This window comes from Rhinoraja longicauda, chromosome 7 (genome assembly GCF_053455715.1).
Source record: "Rhinoraja longicauda isolate Sanriku21f chromosome 7, sRhiLon1.1, whole genome shotgun sequence".
Classification (NCBI taxonomy): Eukaryota; Metazoa; Chordata; class Chondrichthyes; order Rajiformes; family Arhynchobatidae; genus Rhinoraja; species Rhinoraja longicauda.
This window is the reverse complement of record NC_135959.1, coordinates 65,901,178-65,910,521: the sequence shown is the minus strand read 5'-3', so window position 1 is coordinate 65,910,521 and position 9,344 is coordinate 65,901,178.

Genomic DNA, 9,344 nt, shown 5'->3' with positions numbered 1-9,344 from the left:
AATGCTAACCGAGCGCAGGTGTTCAGCGAAGAGTAACATGGTTTACTGATTCAGAGTTGGATTCCAACAACTCTGCACCTTCTGCAACTGCAACAGTTGTGTCAAAGCATAATAAAAAGCAAGATAACCACAAATTTTAAGAAGGGTCTCGACCCGAAATGTCACCCATTCCTTCGCTCCAGAGATGCTGCCAGCCCCGCTGAGTTACTCCAGCATTTTGTGTCTTCACAAATCTTCACAAATTACACTAGTTGTGCATAAATATCACAGACTAAGTATAGGGTTGCCGATTTTACCTACAGATTTTACAGATAAATTCATGAGAAAAACATCATGATTGCAGTAAAGATACATTCAAAGTAGCCTGAAGCAATTCTCACGGATACATACTGTACACATCTCCAGCATCCATTTTAAAGATGAACTTTTTTAACTTCATGTGGTCTTCCGAGAATTACTTATGACAGGCAATGGAAGCAATTTCCCTGTCATTGAATTCCATGCTCGTCTGAAGGAATGAAGTCAAACGCGTTTTCTCTGCTGCACTCCACCCATCCTCGACTAATTTTGCAGAAAGAGTAGTTCAGACTGAAAAAGATGACACAAAGTGAAATTGAGACAAATATTCCACAGTTGTTGTTTCACTGCTGGAGTAGACCACAGGAAACCACAAGGCACCTGCTGTGTTTCTGATGGGCAGAGACATGCATTGCATTTGGATTTGCTGAAGCCAGAGCTTACCATAGGAACAACCTGACCAGAGTTAGTGACCACCATTTTGGAGTGGTTCAGCCTGTAGTCATAGAGCCATAGAGCCATAGAGTGATACAGTGTGGAAACTGGCCCTTCGGCCCATCTTGCTCACACCGGCCGACATGTCCCAGCTACACTAGTCCCACCTGTCAGCGTTTTGTCCATATCCCTCCAAATCTGCCCTATCCATATACCTGTCCAACTGTTACTTAAACATTGGGATCGGCCCTGCCTCAGCCACCTCCTCTGGCAGCTTGTTCCATACACCCACCAAAAAGTGTGAAAAAGTTACCCCTCAAATTCCTATTAAATCTGTCCCCCTCACCTTAAACCAATGTCCTCTGGTCCTCGATTCGCCTACTCTGAGCAAGAGACTGTGCATCTACCCGATCTATTCCTCTTGTGGCTAAAGGGATCAGGGGGTATGGAGAGAAGGCAGGTACAGGATACTGAGTTGGATGATCAGCCATAATCATTTTGAATGGCGGTGCAGGCTCAACGGGCCGAATGGCCTACTCCTGCACCTATTTTCTATGTTTCTATGATTTTATGCACCATACACCCACCACCCTTTGTGCACTTCTATGAGATGACACAGAAGGCAGCTGTTTGTTGGAATGCATTGTTAATTGTACAGGACTAACTTTGCTGGAGAATAGTCACATGATGAAGCCTCATTAAGACCTCATTGTGTTGAATTTTCAGCAGAGGACTAATTATCAAAACAGCCGTTGACATTTCAATTCTGTGCCTATAAAACACACCCATATGGGTGAAGTAGAATTTATGAACTGTTGGTTTACGTTCTGAAGAACAGTGGGCAACTTAAAATGTTAACTCTTTCTCGCTCCATTGATGGAAGCTAACATGACAAATATTTCCAGCATTTTACATTTTTAATCAGCATCTACATAATTCAGAGACGGCCTGCCTCCATAAATAGATTACTTTAAAAAAATCCATTTCCCCCACTCCTGTACATAACACATCCAATTTGAAAGGAATTTATTGGTGATTTTCATGTAATTTAATTTAGAAATTCAACATGAAAACCTTCGGCCCACCAGGTCCACACCGATCATTGATCCACATGTTCCATGTTATCCCACTTTCCCATCAACACCCTACAAGTCAGGGCAACAATGACTGTGTTTCAAAATCATGTGAATATCATCCAGGCAAACTACAAATGAAACTGATCCTGTGCAATCAACATTATTTAGCTACAGGGTAACTTTGCACAACACACCTGGGACATTGCAGTTATGCAATGAATATTTTATTTTCTGTAAACTATCCTGTATTGAACGACAATTCCTTCTCTCCCGAGATGCTGCCTGACCTGCTGAGTTACTCCAGCATTTTGTGAATAAATTGAACGACAATTGTTTATTTTGTAAAATTAGGAGAGGCATCATTATCTACAGCGTGGTAACAGGCTCAAAACCATAGCATAGATCCACTTACAAGAAGATAGACACAAAATGCTGGAGGAACTCAACGGGACAGGCAGCATCCTTGGAGAGAAGGAACGGGTGACTTTTAGGGTCGAGACCTTTCTTCGGATTCGACCCGAAACGTCACCCATCCCTTCTCTCCAGGGATGCTGCCTGTCCCGCTGAGTTACTCCATCATTTTGTGTCTATCTTCGATTTAAACCAGCATCTGCAGTTCCTTACTCCACTTAGGAGAAGCCGTATAACCAAGTGTGAGAGGGAGGAAAGACGCTTAGAGTGAGACGGGGGAGAGGTGGGGGGGAGGGGAGGGGGGTGGTGTGGGGTGGGGAGGGGGAGGTTGGCATTTGCAGAGCATACACAGCAGCAGTTGGGCAGAATGACGTGTATTGCGCTGTAAACTCCATGCAATTACTGCATCTGTGCCCTTTTCTGCTTCACTGCAGCCAGCATTCCACCATTCCACAACGTGACAGGGACTGCACAATGTTCATCTGTTTCACCAGCCTGTTATTGAGAACATTTCAACCTCTGAAAACATAGCGATTAGTGGGGGAAAAAAACAAGATAACATTTCCTAGCTTAATATCTGAACATGGATGAGATTTACAAAGTTTGAGAAATTGTGACTATTTAGCTACAGGGTAACTTAGCACAACACACTTGGGACATCGGTGCAGTTATGTGTTGTTAAATATTTTATTTTCTGAAAACTTTCATGTCTTGAGAAACAATCTTTATTTTGGCACATGACTGTTACATACAACCGGCAAAACCAGGAATTGTAAAACCAGGAATGTGTGGAGCGTGTGGTTAAAATCTCAAGTTTCCTCCCACACTCCAAAGACGTACAGGTATGTAGGTTAATTGGCTGGGCAAATGTTTTTAAAAAATTGTCCCTAGTGGGTGTAGGATAGTGTTAATGTACGGGGATCACTGGGCGGCACGGACTTGGAGGGCCGAAAAAAAGGCCTGTTTCCGGCTGTATATATATGATATGATATGATATGATAAGCCACTCAGCACTATTAGTACTCTGAGATTTTTTTTTTAGATTAAGAGATACAGCGCAGAAACAGGCCCTTCGGCCCACCGGGTCTGCGCCGCCCAGTGATCCCCGCACACTAACACTATCCTACACCCACTAGGGACAATTTTTTAAAAACATTTGCCCAGCCAATTAACCTACATACCTGTACGTCTTTGGAGTGTGGGAGGAAACCGAAGATCTCGGAGAAAACCCACGCAGGTCACGGGGAGAACGTACAAACTCCGTACAGACGGCGCCCGTAGTCAGGATCGAACCTGAGTCTCCGGCGCTGCATTCGCTGTAAGGCAGCAACTCTACCGCTGCGCCACCGTGCCGCCAGATTCCTGATGTGTGATTTTAACAGTTACACCGACTGATATTGTAAACCATTGTTTGCTTGTGACTGTTGGGTTCACTATGTCATTGAGATCCCAGTTATTTTTTTAATTTAACAAGATGCAAGCAGCCTCGTGGGATGACCTCAAAAGCTGGCTGGTACAAATCCTCAGAATCCTTCTACACCGAGATATTCACTCAGTGATACTGCAGCAACTCTACTAAAGAGGTTTTTTTATTTAGTCCTGTCAGCTTCTCTTTCTATGTAGTTCTGTAAATGATATCCTTTTAAATACGCAAACAATCCTCTTTCTGCCCTTTCTGACAGTGCAAACCCGCTGAACGCCTCAAACCTCCTGGCTGTAGGACAGGTTAAGGGGGGACGGGTGAAGGGGCGAACAGATGAAGGGGAGGACAGTAAAGGGGGCCAGGTAAAGGGAGGGTCCAATGAAGGGGGAAGGTGAAGTGGGGAAGGTGAAGGCAGGGACAGGTAAAAGGGGGGGGGGGGAGGACGGGTTAAGGAGTAGGGACTAATGTTGGCTCCATTTGCTAACCTGGTTAAGGGCTGGTTAGGATTTGACCTTTTGTGGGCTTCCAACTGTAACTGGCAGAGTGACATGAAATCAAGTATTACACTCTGTTGGACATTGTACATATCTGGCAGGCTCCACATATGTCTATAGGATCCTGGTCAAATATCTGCAGATTGCTGCTGACATATTAAATAATTGAGTCTAGCAATTGAGGTTTAGATTAAATCCTCTGTGTGATGTTGTTGTTCGTCCTTCGGGTTCGAAGATGACCATGACTTCACTTTGAGTTGGAGGATTGGTGACTGTGGGCCCGGAAGTGACTGGTGAGGCCAATCCGGGCCCGGAAGGGTGATAAATCTATGAATGAAACGGTGGTTTTCTACATTGTGTTTTCAAGTTTTTGTCTTATCACCTTCAGTGTCAAAAAAACACATACGTCAGGCAGTTGTTCATAGGCTGCAGCTCGCTTTTAAACACCATCATCTCCTCCAAACTTGTTACCAAGCTCAGGGAACTGGGTCTCTACGCATCCTTTTGCAATTGGATTCTCAACTTTCTCTTCAACGGAACACAATCAGTAAGATTCGGCGATAACACTTCCTCCTCGATAACCATCAGCATAGGGCACCTCAAGGCTGTATGCTCAGCCCCCTGCTCCACTCACTCAACATCCATGACAGTGTAGCTGGACAAAGTTCCAACTCCATCTTTAAATTCGCTGATGACACCATCATTGTTGGACGAATTATGGACAACGATGAATCAGAGGGTAGGAGGGAGATCGATCGTCTGATTAAATGGTGCCAGAAAAACAACTTTGCTCACAACATCAGTAAAACCAAGGAACTAATTGTTGACTTTAGAAGAGGAAGGCCGAGGATCCACAAACCAGGATTCATCAATGGGTCGGTGATGGAGAGAGTCCACGACTTCAAGTTCCCGGTCGTATATATCTCTCTAGATCTGTCTTTGACCCAGCACATCATCAAAACAGCCCATCAATGCCTCTACTATGCTGTGAGGTTGAGGAGATTCGTCAAGTTGCCAAATACGCTCTTGAACTTCTACTTTTACGGTAGAGAGCATATTGACTGATCTCATCACAGCCTGGTTCGGCACCTCGAACACACAGGAATGAAGGTTACAAAAAGTGGTGAACTCTGTCTGGTCTATTCTGGATACTGACCTCCCCACCATCGAAGGAGTCTGTAGGAGGTGCAGTCACAAAAAGGCAGGCAACATCATCAAGGACTCACGCCCCCACACTCTCAATTCATTCCTGCCTTTGGGAAGAAGGCATAGGAGACTGGAAATTGTAACATCCAGATTCAGGAACAGCTTCTTCCCAACGACCATCAATCTACAAACTACAACTAATCTCCTAACTATTACAATGCACCTGTGGCTTCAGGCTCTGTTTTGATTTGTTTGGACTATATTGGACTTTTTATTTATTTAACAAGTTTTCAACTATTTAGTCTATTATCTATCGAGGACCTGTGGTTACAAACCTATTCTGCTGCAGGTACAAATTTTATTGTTCGGTTTGAAACATATGACAATAAAACACTCTTGACTCTTGAAGCCCCTGGGTCTCCCTTAAAAATAGTATCAATAGTTTATATTGGGAAGGGGATTAACTTCCAGCATAAACTCTATGAATCAAATGGTTTCCTTATTTGTCATAAGAAATTATATGTGAGAACTTAGAGTCACAGAATCATAGAGAGATAAGGTGTAGAAACAGGCACTCCAACTTGCCCACACCGACCAACGATGTCCCAGCTACACTGGTCCCACCTGCCTGTGCTTGGTCCATATTCCTCCAAACCTGTCCTATCCATGTACCTGTCTGTCTCTTAAACGATGGGATGGTCCCAGCCTCTACTACCTCCTCTGGCAGCTTGTTCCATGCACCCACCGCCCTTTGTGTGTAAATGTTACCCCTCAGATTCCTTTTTAATATTTTCCCCTTCACCTTGAACCTATGTCCTCTGGTCCTTGATTTCCCTTTCAAGCTTGACAATATCTTTCCTATAACATGGTGCCGAGAACTGAACACAATATTCTAAATGCGGTCTCACCAACGTCTTATACAACTGCAGCATGACCTCCCAACGTCTATACTCAGCTGGTAGAGCTGTGGCCTCACAGCGCCAGGGTTTGATCCTGACCTCGGGGGGAGTTTGCATGTTCTCCCATGTGGGTTTCCTCCACCTGCTCCTCCAGTTTTCTCCCCATCCCAAAGATGTGCGAGTTTGTAGGTTAATTGGCCTCTGTAAAAGTGCCCTTGAATGTACTGGATGGATGAGGGACTAGGATAACACAGAACTAGCATGAATGGGGGATTGATAGACTTAGTGGCTGAAGAGCCTGTTTCCATTCTGTAGCTCTAAACTAAACTAAACCTTCAAAATAACGGTGGAATCAGGAGTTATGTCAGTGGTTATTTGGAGACGGCACAAGAATGGGGTTAGGAGGGAGAGATTTATCAGAATAGACTTGATGAGGTGAATGGCCTAATTCTGCTCCAAACACTTATGACCTTACGATCACGAGCTACTTCAGAGTGACTCCTTCAAAGCCCCAATACATTTCCTCCATCCATCTCTCTGAGGTTGATGCCTGTCCATCCATTCACTGATTTGGACTGAGTAGTCATCAGAGCTACCACCAGAGCTATGAAGTGTGCAAATCTGAAGGACTGATTTAGCCTCTCAAGTAACATAACATGTCAGAGGTTGTCATTTCAGGATTTTCTTCAGAAGCTTCAGTGCACAGTCTAGACCGACACTAGTGTTGAGCTCTGCTAGGATTGAACCCACAGGTACCATCTTTGAGATCGGATGATAAGCCTAATTGAGTCGGCTTGTTCAGGTGCATGTAAGAATCCCTACTGTTATTTCAATGCAGAGCAGGAAAGCTGAACCTGCTGCACTGGGCAATATTGATCCTCAGTATAACAGAAGTAGGTTATCATCTACATCTAATTCATGTTTCAGAATGAAGGCATCACTAGCAAGGCCAGAATTTATTAACCTTCTCAAACCGGCCTTGAGTTGGGGGCAGGGAACTGTCTTCTTCAACCACCGAGGTCCGTTTATTGAAATTATTTCCTCACGGCTGTTAGGGAGTTCTGGGATTTAGGGATCGACAAGGAAGGATTTTGTGATACATTTCCGACTGACAATGGTTGGAGCCAGTGCACTGGCCTGAGTAACATACAACGATGAGCCAAAACATTATGACCACTGACAGGTGAAGTGAATAACATTATCTTGTTGCAACGGCACCTGTCAAGGGGTGGGATATATTAGGCACAAGTGAACAGTCAGTTCTTGAAGTTGACGTGTTGGATGCAGGGGAAATGGGCAGGGGTAAAGACCTGAGCGACTTTGACAAGGGCCAAATTGTTATGGGCAGACGACTGGGTCAGAGCATCTCTGAAACGGCAAGGCTTGTGGGGTGCTCCCAGTCAGCAGTGGTGAGTACCTACCGACAGTGGTCCGAGGAGGGACAAATCACAAACCGGCAACAGGGTGTTGGGCGCCCAAGGCTCATCGATGCACGAGGGCAATGAAGGCTATCCCGTCTGGTCCGAACCGACAGAAGGTCTACTGTGGCACAAGTCACAGAAATTTTAATGGTGATCACGGGAGGAATGTGACACAATACACAGTGCATCACACCCTGCTGCGTATGGGGCTGTGTAGCCACAGACCGGTCAGAGTGCCCATGATGACCCCTGTCCACTGTCAAAAGCATCTACATTGGGCACGCAAGGTCGGAACTGGACCTTGGAGCAGTGGAAGAAGGTCGCCTGGTCCGATGAGTCCCGTTTCTTTTAGCTCATGTGGATGGCCGTGTACGTGTGCGTCGTTTATCTGGGGAAGTGATGGCACCAGGATGCTCTGTGGGAAGACGACAAGCCAGTGGAGGGAGTGTGATGCTCTGGGCAATGTTCTGCTGGGAAACCCTGGGTCCGGCCATTCATGTGGACGTCAATTTGACACGTGTCACCTACCTAAACATCGTTGCAGACCAGGTACACCCCTTCATGGCAGTGGCCTCTTTCAGCAGGATAATGCGCCCTGCCACACTGCACACATTGTTCGGGAATGGTTTGAGGAACATGATGAAGTATTCACGGTGTTGCCCTGGCCTCCAAATTCTCCAGATCTCAATCTGATTGAGCATCTGTGGGATGTGCTGGATCGACAAGTCCGATCCACGGTAGCTCCACCTCACAACTTACAGGACTTGAAGGATCTGCTGCTATTGTTTTGGTGCCAGATACCACAGGACACCTTCAGGGGTCTTGTAGAGTCCATGCCTCGGCGGGTCGGCACTGTTTTGGCGGCACACGGAGGACCAACAACAGATTAGGCAGGTGGTCATAATGTTTTGGCTCAGCAGCGTATGCACTCAGTAATCCTGGAGCTCAGATAATTGCTCTCAAAAACAATAACTGATGCTCACTGACTTCAGTTTTACCAAGACTCCTCAATGCCAAGTTCAGTCAAATGCTTCCTTGATGGCAAGGGCAGTCACTCTTACCGTACCACTGGTATTCAGTGCTTTGATCCATGAAAGGAGATCGTCAAAGTCAAATAGCATATCAGTAAGCAGGTTATCGGAGGGCAAGTTCTTGATACCACTGCAAACACTTTTCATTACGAAGATTGAAAGTAGACTGAGTGGCAATTTTTTTAATGCTATTCGTGAGCAGGAGAGACCTGGGCAATTCTCCACATGGTGGAGTAGATGACTGTACTGCCATTATAATGGAATATCTTGGCTAGAGGCAAGGTTATTCTGGAGCACGGATCTTAAATACTCCACCTGGGATGTGACTGATCCCGAAGTCTTTGCTGCATCTGGTGCTCGCAGCTGTTTCTTGATATTATGGGAATGAATCAAATTGAATGAGGACTGGATTCTTGATGTCAGGAGGACACCCAGATGGATGAACTCAGGGGCATTTCTGGCTGAAGGTGACCGTGAATGTTTCAGCCTTATCTTCAATGCTCACATTCTGGGCCTCGCCGTCACTGGGGATGGGGGTGTGTTTGGAATTACCTCCAAACCATTAACTGTTTAATTGTTCACCACCATTCAGTAATAGATGTGGCAAGTCTATAGACCTTTGATCTGATCCAGTGTGGGATTGCTAGCTCTGTGCATTGCATTTGCTTTTAGTCGTCATTATCACTTTGACTTTGTGGGTGCTTATTTTGC